The sequence below is a fragment of the Phalacrocorax aristotelis genome, chromosome 13 (assembly GCF_949628215.1).
Source record: "Phalacrocorax aristotelis chromosome 13, bGulAri2.1, whole genome shotgun sequence".
Classification (NCBI taxonomy): Eukaryota; Metazoa; Chordata; class Aves; order Suliformes; family Phalacrocoracidae; genus Phalacrocorax; species Phalacrocorax aristotelis.
In genome coordinates, this window is record NC_134288.1 from 11,452,366 (window position 1) to 11,463,645 (window position 11,280).

Sequence of the window (11,280 nt, forward strand, 5' to 3'; positions counted from 1 at the left end):
CCAGCACAGAGGTTGGATGGAGAAGCACAGAAGTAATCAGCAGGAGCTGGCACTGATGAGCCTGGGACTCGACTGGTGCCAAGCTGTTTGCCTGTATGGTGCTACTAGCTACAGCCTTTAAAATCTACCTCCGGGCACTGATACCTACCTCAGCTACTACCAATAACTGCCATTATTTGAGATATTTTCTGCAGGCCAGAGCTGACCTGAAAGCAAGTGTTCAGCAAAGCAACAGGCAGAGGAAGTGGGATGTGGAGATGGTTAATTACATCCATCGTTACCGTCAGATGCTGTGCAATTATATTTCCATTAGTTAAAGAGTGAAAAATACCGTCTGGCATAAAGGGCCAAACCTCAGAAACACAAAAGGGGGAGGAAACCTACCAAAAGAGAATGTTGAGAAGATGGGGATGGGGGAAGGGAAGGAAACAGTATCAGCTAAGGAGATTCTGCTCCAATTTGAAGCCTACTAAAGCAGCAGTAAACGAAATGCTCTCTTTAGTTAGATCACCTTTAGCAGCAATGCACCAGCCAGCAGCTAGTTAGCCAATATCCCCAACAGCACAGGGAGACCCTTCCAGGCTTACATTCCCCCTGTGTCATAATAGCACTAAATGAAACAAGCTCAGGTTAGCGTTTCAAGAAGTGCAGCATGCAGCAGCCAGGGCCAAGGTCCAAAATCGAAGGGAGACCTGTGTGCCTCCTGCGCCGGGGCGGTAGCGAGCTGGCACGTGGGACCATGCAGCCTTGGCCCTCCCAAATGAGCTCGGTGTCCTAAAACACCACTCCCTGCCTGTGGTCATAGGATGGCAGGCGAACGGAGGAGGACCAGCTTTTACAGACTGCATGCCGCACTGGCTAAGCTGGCCCTGGGCTGTCTGTGCCTCCGGTGTCTTCCTTACCTTTTGCACCTCTCTCCCAAAAGCAAATCATTGGAAGACTTTTGTTCAAAGTCCTAAGAAGTGAGATTTTAGACAGCGATAGCTGGGCTCCTAGATTCCTAAGGGGTGGATGCTGAAACATTTCAGGGGGAAAAACAGATGCCTTGCAAGCTCCTCAGAGTCCAGGCTGGGGTGCAGAGCCCAGTAACACCCAGCTGCTGGTACAGTCACTGACAAATACTGCTAATTATTGCCAAGTCAGGAGGGGGTTTTCATACCATCCCAGGAGGGACCCAGCTCTTGTGCCTGCTGTTCTGTGGGTTCCAAGGTGCATCTTTACCAGGGCTGAGTGCATGTCCTGCAGCTCGTTCCTCAGGGTGCAGTTTGCAGAATCACTTTGCCGAGGGCTGCAGGTGCTGTTGATCTCTCATCTGGCAGCCATCTTCTCCCTCCTTGGACAGCTGTGAACTTGGTTGGCTTCATCTGGTCCCCTCTAGGTTTTCTGCACCATAACAGAGCCCTACATTAGGCTTTCACCGATTTGCACGAGTTGTTCCACCATGTCTGTATCCTTTCTGTTGATCAGGATGCAAGCACAGACCTTCTCAGAGAGGGTACCATTGCCCACCTGGATGGGACAAGCACCTGAGGCCATGAGAGACATCAGTAGTCCTGTGCAAGCACTCGGGGTGTGCATTGCCCATCCCCAGATAGTCAAGTACAAAGCATAGTCTAAGCAGAGGGGAAGAAGTTGGGAAAAGGTGTTTCTGCACATGCAGAGTTGGGGGCAGAACAAAAAGGAACAGGTGACACAGGGTAAAGGCACCCCTGCAGCTGGAGATATGCTCATGTTCCTCTGGCCAGCATCTCTGCTGATGAAGGAGCAGCAGAGATGTAGCTAGTGGGGCTGAACTAATCTCAGTCTCAGTGCTCCTGTCCAAGCGAAACAGCCGCTGCAGCCCAGCGATGGGCTGCACCAACAATGCTTCTTCTATCCAGGCTCTCCTGGAGCATATTCATACTCTCTCCCATGTCCTGCTGGTCACACCATGCCATAAATGCAGGAAAACAGGCTCCCCTTGTGCGCACAGGCAGGCTCAGCCGGCAGCTCTCAGTCTGCTCCGACGTCGCTGATGCTGGTGTGCCTGCTCCAGCCTCAGCAAAAGGGGCTTTAAGGCGCTCCCAGGGCAGGCAGGGCTGCAGCATCCTTCACCCATACGTGAATGCGTGCCATGGGGAGAGCTCCCCAAACCTGCCCATCCCACCATTCCCCCCATCGCTACCCAGGCAGCCGACTCCCAAACCCTGCCCACACACAGCAGGGCACCGTGTTCCTCCTCAAAGCTGAAGTCCGGCTCTCCTCCATCACTCCCCAGGCCATCCGACCTGCAGAGCCATCACAGACCCTGTCCTTTCCCCTAGCCCGTGGCTACTTTGGAGTTTGCCAAACAGCAGCACCTGCAGACAGCTACTTTCCTGCACACACTGCATGGGCAGGCCTGCTTTCCGCGGTACAAACAATAGCACACAGCAAAAAGGAGAATGGTTTAAGGTTAATGCCACCTCATTACCGGCGTAATGGGTTGGGAGGATTCACCTACTGCTCTGGCCGGTCTCATGACCGTGTCCTCTCACTGTGGAGGTTCACAAGGGACTAGGGGTTCCCCTTTCACTTTCTTCCTGGGTTTGGTATTCTTCAACTGCTGTTTTATTCATTGGATATTAAATGTCTTCCTTAAAGAGAGACAGACTATTTAAAGTGAAGTTCCAAGCCTGAGAGTGAATATTTTGCTATTGTAGTAACAAGGTAAAAGATTTCAGCTCCTGCCAGCTTCTTTCATGAAAACACTGGAAGAAAACAACTTATAGCTTCCATAAATAACCTTGTAAAATGTACCCTTTAAATTAGACATTAATGTTTCTACTTAAACAACAAAAACAAGAGAAGCTACTAAAATATATTATCCCCCTTCTCAAGCCCTGCTCACTTGACTGAGTGCTCTCAGAGGGAGGGCATGGCAGCCGGTGATGTGCAGGTCTTCTGAGGATGGTGGAGCCGTGCTCAGGAAGCCGCCTGTGGGGATGATGGGCAGCCAGATGGACTAAAACTTCTCGGAAGAGCACAGAGGGCTGCTGTAAAATCACACCTGTTGTAGAGAAGGAGGTGACTGTGGACTAGTTCTCCCAACAAGGACCAGGGCCAAGCTCATAAAATGAGTCAGTAGGCTTGAGATGAATGAGAGGATTTTTGTCCCCTTCACCAGCATAAAATTAAATTGTGCAATTTATCACTACTGGATATTAAGCCTCAAATCTAAATGGATTATAAAAATGGATTAGGTAAATTCATGCAGGACAGGTCTTGGTATTGAACATGGTAATCCAGATGCTTACTTCTGTCTTCATTGCTGGAAGATGCGTGAATATGTCAGTGGCGAGGTTAGTCACCGTTTCGCATCCTCTTTCCCTGGCATCTGCTACTGGTTCACAACAAAGCAAGGATCCAGGCCTGGAGGAACTTCTGCTCTCCTTGGCCCAGCATTCTGCATGTGATGACCTTGGGTTTTTACGCTGGCATTTAGGGGGAAAACTATCTCATCAATTCAGGAGAAAAGGACGTTAAACCGAAACCAGGGGCCTGTGCTCACAGCACCAAGTTCTTATTTAACCTCAGGAGTGTACTTTGCAGTTTTGACAACTTTCCCTCAAAGCATTTTGCACCGCTGAAGGGAATATACACCCGGCAAGCTGCTGTGAACTCCATCCTGGAGGTGACAGTGTTTCAGGGCTGACATAGCCCTAGATGAGTCTTCCCTGCTTCCTGTACATGCAGGGATTAATTAGATTTTTAATTAGTTATCAGCTAGATCTACAGCTGAAAATTGCTATTCAGAGTATGGCTTTGGAGTCCGAGGCTACAATGAACATGCATACAGCACTGCAGGTCATTTCATCTAGGTTTCCCCTCCAGAGGAAACAGAAAAATCCAGATGCGACAGTGCAACAGATTAGTGAGTTGTTTGACTCATTAAGTGTTCAGAAAAGATGGAGGCAACTCTAGGTAGAGCCAGGTCTTTTGGTTTTCTGCTCCCAACATTGTTAAAACATCAAGTAGAAGGCTTAGCATCCAAGTGTTTGGGTTTTTTTAAATCTTATTTTTCCCCAAGCAGGGCTGAGGAAGAGACAGGAGGGAATTAGATGAGTTTGTTTTAAAATTATAAATGCACAAGTTGTCAAAAGATGAAAAAGTATTGGTAAATCATTCATTTTCTGCAGCAGCAAGTCAGGAGTGAGCACAGGCGACACTACGAGCTGTCACAGTCATCCTTGTCAACTACTGCAACATTTGCCTTAGTCCTTCGCCTAAATTTTGCCCTCCCCATGGCAGCTGGGGCCCTGTGTTTCAAGCAGGCAAGGAGAGAGCTACAAAATCTCCCGTGCAGGGCAGGAGAGCCTGGCAGCAGACTGAGATTCAGATTTTTCCTGCTCTGAGCTGGCACATACAATGCCAGCAGTCTGCAGCTGGCCCTCAGCCACTGCTTCTCACCCCACACACTGATTTTGATTCAGCTCCGAAAAAAAAAAGAAAGGAGTTCACAGCCAACATCAACACAACAAAATCCCTGACTTTGCAAGGGCCTGTGTTTCCTCTGAGTGAGAAAGACTGCCCCACACCAGCTGATAGCGAGCTGTTCTTGCCAGAGACCATTTTCCCCGGGGGTAACTCTCCTTGTCCCCAGCAAGGTGTGCTCACCTGGGCTGGAGCCCCGCCAGCTGGGCTGGGCAGGGCAGCAGAGAGCACAGCTTTGTTTGGGAGCCAGGCTCTCCCTGTTGTATTCAGACAAGAAGTTTATTTTTGGCTGTAAAGCTCACAATCCAACCCTGGGGCTATTTGCTTCTTAACTCATTGATGTCAGTGCCACAGCAAATTCTGGAGGCCATTTCACAGCGAACACCTCAATAAAAGACCAGTTAAAATAGCAGATCAGCAATACTGGGAGCATCCTGCATGGAGATCTCTCACCCAATAGCACCCAGGGGAATTGTCTCATAGCTATTAAAACCAGTCTTGAGATTGTTGTGCACCAGGGAAGTGTGCTGCATCACGGAGACTCTTTCGTTTCTGTGTTGGAAGCTGAAAATGGGACTGGACAGCAGCGTTAGAGCTGGGGAAGTTTGGGAATATTTATTACCTTCTACTGGCAGAAAATGAGCACATTATTCAGCAATTTCTCATTAGCCAGTTATAAATCTAAGCTGGAGCTCTCGTGTCATTGAGTGACCTTCGTTTTGATTCAGAAAATAAATCTGGATGTTAGAGCAATTTATATTGCTTCTTTCCACAGAAAAGAGGGACTGCTAACCCCAGCAATCAAATGTAAGTCAAAATAATCTGGCTGGCTTCAAAACAACAAATACAGGGATCTTATTGTTTTCCTTAAAATTTTAAACAATTACAGCTCAGTTATGGTTCTCCAAAACTGCAAAGAATAGAACTTTAGCCTGGGGGGGGGGGGGAGGGGAATCCAACCACAAAAAACATGAAAAAATTAAGTTCTCCCACAGTTGCATTGCTTGAGGACCTACAGCTTTAATGAAAGCACCACCAAATACTTACCTTCATCATGAACTAATAAAATTTTTCATTGGAAAAAACCAAAGAACAATAGCAACAGAAACACTCTTATGCAACGAGACCTGGAACCTGCAACATCTTCATTTCCCTGTTCCTCAACAGCTATGAGAAGAAACATTAAAAACTTTCAATAGTCCTTAACTTTCAGCCTCCCATTCCAGTGCTCAGGTATGAGGCTTTGAAGCAGGCCGGATGAGTTGAATTCCCTCTATTTACCCTAAGGGTAAGGCTCTTCAACACGGTTTTTACGATCGAACTCAGGAATTGCAGACCACTCTGCCGGGGACGTGGAGCCTGGCGAGATGCGCCTCTGCGGCTCCAGCACCACAAAACCTTCCCAGGGAGGAGCAGGTGGCAGAGCTGCACTCCCAGCTCTCCAGCACGGTCTGGAAACCCCAACCCGGGTCAGGGCTGTGTCAGATGTTGCACAGTACCTGCAGTGGCTGATTCTGGACCCACATTTCTCCCAGAGAAGAAACTTTCAAGCTTCAGAGGTGGGAAAGTCTCCAGTCTCATGCTGTAATGGGAATGTGCTAATTATGTTACAATTAGCCTGTGCTGAATGAGCCAAAGGAGCGGCCCCTGGCAGGGTAAGTGTAATCCTGTCACAATCCATAAAAGAAAACTGTTGGCTCTTGCTGTGCCACACCTGTATGAGGAGCGATGGAGAGGACAGCCCTGTCCCAGCTCCGTACCACGAGTCTGCTGCTTCCTCATCATAAAGAAAGGGCTGTTACACTGGTTTAAAAGCAAAGGGCCAGGATAACAGGGGTTAATTTAACAGCCTGGGACCTGGTCTTTGTTACAGCCTGAGTTTTAAACAGCCTCCGTCCAGCCTGGTGCACTCAGCCAGAAAGAAGGGAGAGCCAAAACCCTAAGGTAGCAAGTAAAACCAAGGGAGTATGTGTGTGTGCTTGGGGGAGAGGAATTCGCGTTGCGTAGGCTTAATGCAGCATGAAAGTCAAAGGCAGAGGACAGGATGGGGCTGTGGATACGCAGATACACAAGCAGGAACACATTTCTAACCCTGCATCCAGCTATTCAAACATCCTTTAAGCCAGGCTCCTTCAGCAGCCATGCACAGTAACACAATCCCCTCTAGAGGTAGGAAGGAGAAGCGAGGCTCTTCACCAGCAGCGTCCCTCTGACCACAAGCTCTGAAAGTAGCATCTTCTGTGTGAGCTGGTACCTCGCGCCAGTCCCTCATCACAACCAGTGCAAGAGAGGGTTTGTGCTGGGACTGATCCAGAGGAGTTTCAGCCCAGGGAATGCACCCTACCTTGCAGAGCCTGGCTTGTGTTAAGACTACACAAGTGAACGGACAACAGCCCAAGGAAGATTTACTGGTCCTGAGCCACGTGGCACCTACTCACAGCACGAGCATTTCCCACTGGCACTGATATGCAGCCATGATTCATCTGAACACATCAGCTTCAGATTTCTTGTCACACCTGTTCCACTGGCAGCAGTGGCCAAGTACAGCTGAGGCATTTCACCTCGGATGCCTCGCGAGCTCTGGAAGGAGATGGGTCATGAACAGAGCAAGGGAGGTGAGCCTCTGAACTGCACCACCGGCAGAGCCCGGGGTGCGCATGGCCTTTTGCACATGGAAAAATGCCCTTCATAACAACCATCACAGAAAGGACAGGCACTTAACAGGCGTGGACACAGGTAAGTCCATTCTGCAGAGGTTTAATTTAACTACCTTGGACATCACTAGCAGCCTAGGCTACAAGTAGGCTACACAAGAAGTATTTATTCCACTACTTTGATACGCTTTGTACTCCATACCAAGTTCTACAACCAGCTGAGACACACACCTTGGTGTGGGCAAGAAGAGACTCACAAGTGGGTTTAGATTCAGACTCTCTATCTTTGCCTGTATTGCAGTAGCCCCAGGGAGCCCAACGGTTAAGCCCTGTCTAGGTAGATTAGATTTGCGATTAAAGTCCATTGTATTGCTTTGAGATACGCCCCAAAAGTGACAGCTGGTGGCTGGAGTCAATACGAAATTAGTGAACAGAGTTAAAATAGCAATTCACTCCTGAACTGGAACAAGCCTCTATGCAATAAAACCACACCGAAAGGTTTCTGTAAAGAAGAAAATTCCTAGTTTGACCTTGATCGCAACAGCCTTTGTATGGTCTGGCACATCAATTTATGTATATTAACTATCCATGTCAGCAGAGTAGGGGAAAAAAATGTATATACAAGTGGGTTTTGCCCTAGGGTAGTCAAACAGTGTTACATTTAAGGCAACTTGAGCAATCCAGTGAAGAACTGCTGATGTTAAGCAGTATCACTTCAATCAGAAGTGGGGAAAATTTTCTCCCTAAAGACACACTCCAGCCTGTGTTCCCTGGCACAAGCTGATCTATCTATTGTAAAATTCAACAGCCTCAGCAAAGCTGAACAGCCTCTCAGAGGGAGCACACTTTGGCAGAGCTTAAAGGGAAAGACAAAAACCAGTTTACAAGCTGTGAAGAGCTGATAGCACTGGATTTTCCTGCTTGAGCAGCGATCACGTCTCGGTGAGGTACAACACAACTGTATTCTTGGCAGTCCCTGTAACCAGCCCTGCCAGATACCCGGTCTCTCCCACTTTCCCTCAGCGACTGCAAGTACAAGTAGGCTTCTCCTAGGTGGTCTTTTCGGTATTTATCTCTTCCATTTTTAGCCAGTTTAAACATTGCCATTGTGGCAGTGTTGGTGAAATTCAGAGCTTGGCAAAGCATCATTTGAGGATAGAAAAACACGGTGAAGTTTCACCTCACGAAAAGCATCAGCGACTCGCTCAGGGGAGAGGAGGCTAACCTTTCTTTTCCTGTGTTACTGACGAGATGCAGCTTCTCGCCAACAGAGCGCCAACGACTCGAGCCAAGAGACAGGCAACGTGTCTTGGCCTCCTCACAAACTAGTGACTTAACAGATGATGAATGATTGCACTGCACGTACGTCAGAGCTTTGGGTTTTACAGCTTCCCAACAGGACAACCCAGCTCCACTTCACTTTCCTTCCAGGACTTTCAGTTTTCACCCAATGGCCACATCCTGCAAACCTTTGTCAAAGCAGTGGAGGGGTGAACAGCCTTTACCCTGATCTGATGCCTGTTTTGTACTGGGATACCTGTGTACTGGTCTAAGCCTGTGGAGTGGGGGTAAGTAGCGGTGGTGAGCCAGCCTGTCGAGGGAGCCAAAAGCGTGCCGCAAAAGGAAGAGCGCCTGTTGATGAACCTGCTGGAATAGGTACCATGAGCAAGAAGGGAAACCAGGACACAACCCCGCAGCCTGCTCTTGGACACCTCAGAGGGCACAAATGTTTGGTTCCTTAAAATCAGTGATCTGTGAAACCCAGGTAGTCATCTTCTGAGCCTGCCTCTGCCATGAAAGCATACATAACAACCCTATAAAGCAGCTTAAACTGAACTTGCTCACGTTACTGGGATCAGAGCACACAGAAGACAGCTGTAAAAGGACAAAGCAACATTTACCCAGCAGAAGTGAGCTGGACGTCGTAACTGTAGTAGTGATCTGGCCTCCCTCGAGTCAACAACTATTGTATTTGCTGTTCTACTTTTTCTCTCAGCTCTTGCTGATTGTGCTCAGCTTGAAATTCAAGACACACACTATTGCTTTCCATGGTATTTTTTATGTTTCTAGGTCATTGACCTCCTTCTGCTGTCGGAACGGAGAGCCAAAAACCTCCCTCCAGAACTAGTTTATCCTGTTTACTCGAAGTAATCCCAGCTGAAAACTTTGCATCCAACACACAGAGCAGCCCTTCACACAGGATGTCGCGGCAAGAATGGACACAGCATATCAGTGGAATAACACCAGTGCCATTACCCAACCCAAATGTTTACTTTTTTGTGTAAAAATCAATATATTGGCTTGTGCAAGGCAAGCAGGGTTTGGTCCTGCTGCCCAAGAACATAAAAGATATTTTAAATTTACATAAAGCTCAGTGCAGTCATGAATCATCTGGAGTACTCACGTGGCTAGCTGGCTAGTGAAGGAAACCGGAACCTGAGTGTGAAGCATCGCCACCAGCTGAAGGATTCGTGTCAGAGGAGTCTTGCTTCTTGGAAAGAAAAACTGCTTAAAAAGTTACCTCTTCTCCTGTGATGAGTGCCTTTGTAGACAAGCTGATAAAAATCTCAAAGGACATAATCTATTTTCAATCACTTTAATTTCTATTTTATGGTTCTTTTTAAATAAAGGAGGTAACCAATGTTATCTTAAAACTGTTCCTAATTCAAATAGATCTTAAATTAGCATTTAGACTAGGAAACTCCACTGAAATATGAGGATGAAACACCTGATTTTGGCTCTGTCATCAACACTGGCAGCTTCCTTTCTCCCTCATTACTGGCAGTGAAGAATACGCACGACAGCAGCGCATCAGGACATACGGTCATGCTGTTGATGTCGGTTACTCTCCTCCAGCAAGACAACTTCATACTCGCATTGTAGCAATACTTTCCTACTTCCTAAATTACGAAGCATCCCATTTTGAGCTTACTCCGTGATGCTAACCATACTGGGAACTGGCCTGCTTCATTCAGAAGGCCACGTAAGATATACTAATGCACACGGGGGATATTTCCCAGTGTTTAAAATTAACCGAACTCTCCTGAAAAAGGGCTGAACACCATTCTGCTCCGTATCTCTTTGCTTTATTACAATGCTCTTTAAAAGATGACACTGCAGTTCAAGTCCGGTACCACTCCACAGAACAATGAATAGTGTTCACCGAAATTGCCATTCCTGTGAACATCACATAAAACACATCAGGAAAATTAAAGATACAGTACTCCATACTGACCAAGTTTCTGCTGGCATGAAAATGAAAGAGGGCTCTATACCTAGAGGTCACTAAGCCATTACAATCAAACTCTAATAATGGACATCAAAATGTTTCTTGATTTCTGTTTAAGTCACCGATTGCTCAATCCTTTCTTAACAGGGTTACTGAAATTTAGTATCCCCGCAGTAAGGCAAGAACTGAAATACCTTGACAGACTGCTATTCTCCAAGAGGACCACTGTATCTTTAAATGTATCCTGGGTTAAACAAAGTTTTTACCTACACTTGTTAAATTATTGCACAGATCATTACACTGATAAATACATTATGAACCCATGGAATGTTACACAGTCTGGCCTGGAAAATAAAAGCAGCAACATTATCCTTGAGGTCTCAACTATGAGGGAGAGCAGGCCAAGTGCTTCCTGAAATGTTATAATTATTAACAGGTTTCAAGACACAAATGAAACATTTAAAAACAATCCCTAACTCCTAGGATTAGGCTCCTGATTGAGGAACATTCTCTAAGACTTTCACTCTTTGGCAAGTGGCACTTAGTTTGAATGTCTTGAAGTTTTTCTTATTTCACACTACCTGTAGGAATCCCGCTGCTCTGTATTTTCCAAAGTTGAAGCCATACAAAGGAATAAACCGGCTGGAAACACTAGGAAATTTAAACCAAGCGCTGCAATGTCCAACTGTTGCAGTAGCCGTTTCACCTTCTGCAATCTCTCCTGGCAATTTGCTTGTATGACTTAAATTTGTTAAAACACAGTGTAGGATTGAAAGGAAAGCAGAGCCCTCTTCATCCACCAAAGAGGTGAAGCACACAGTGAGTGACCCTAAAACCCTGCCAATCCACATGCTCACTCAGATTCAACAGCCATATCTTCGCTTAGACAGGTGGCCTCAGCTCCAGCAGGCTGCACTCAATGCCTGTTTACAGCATTCACGATCA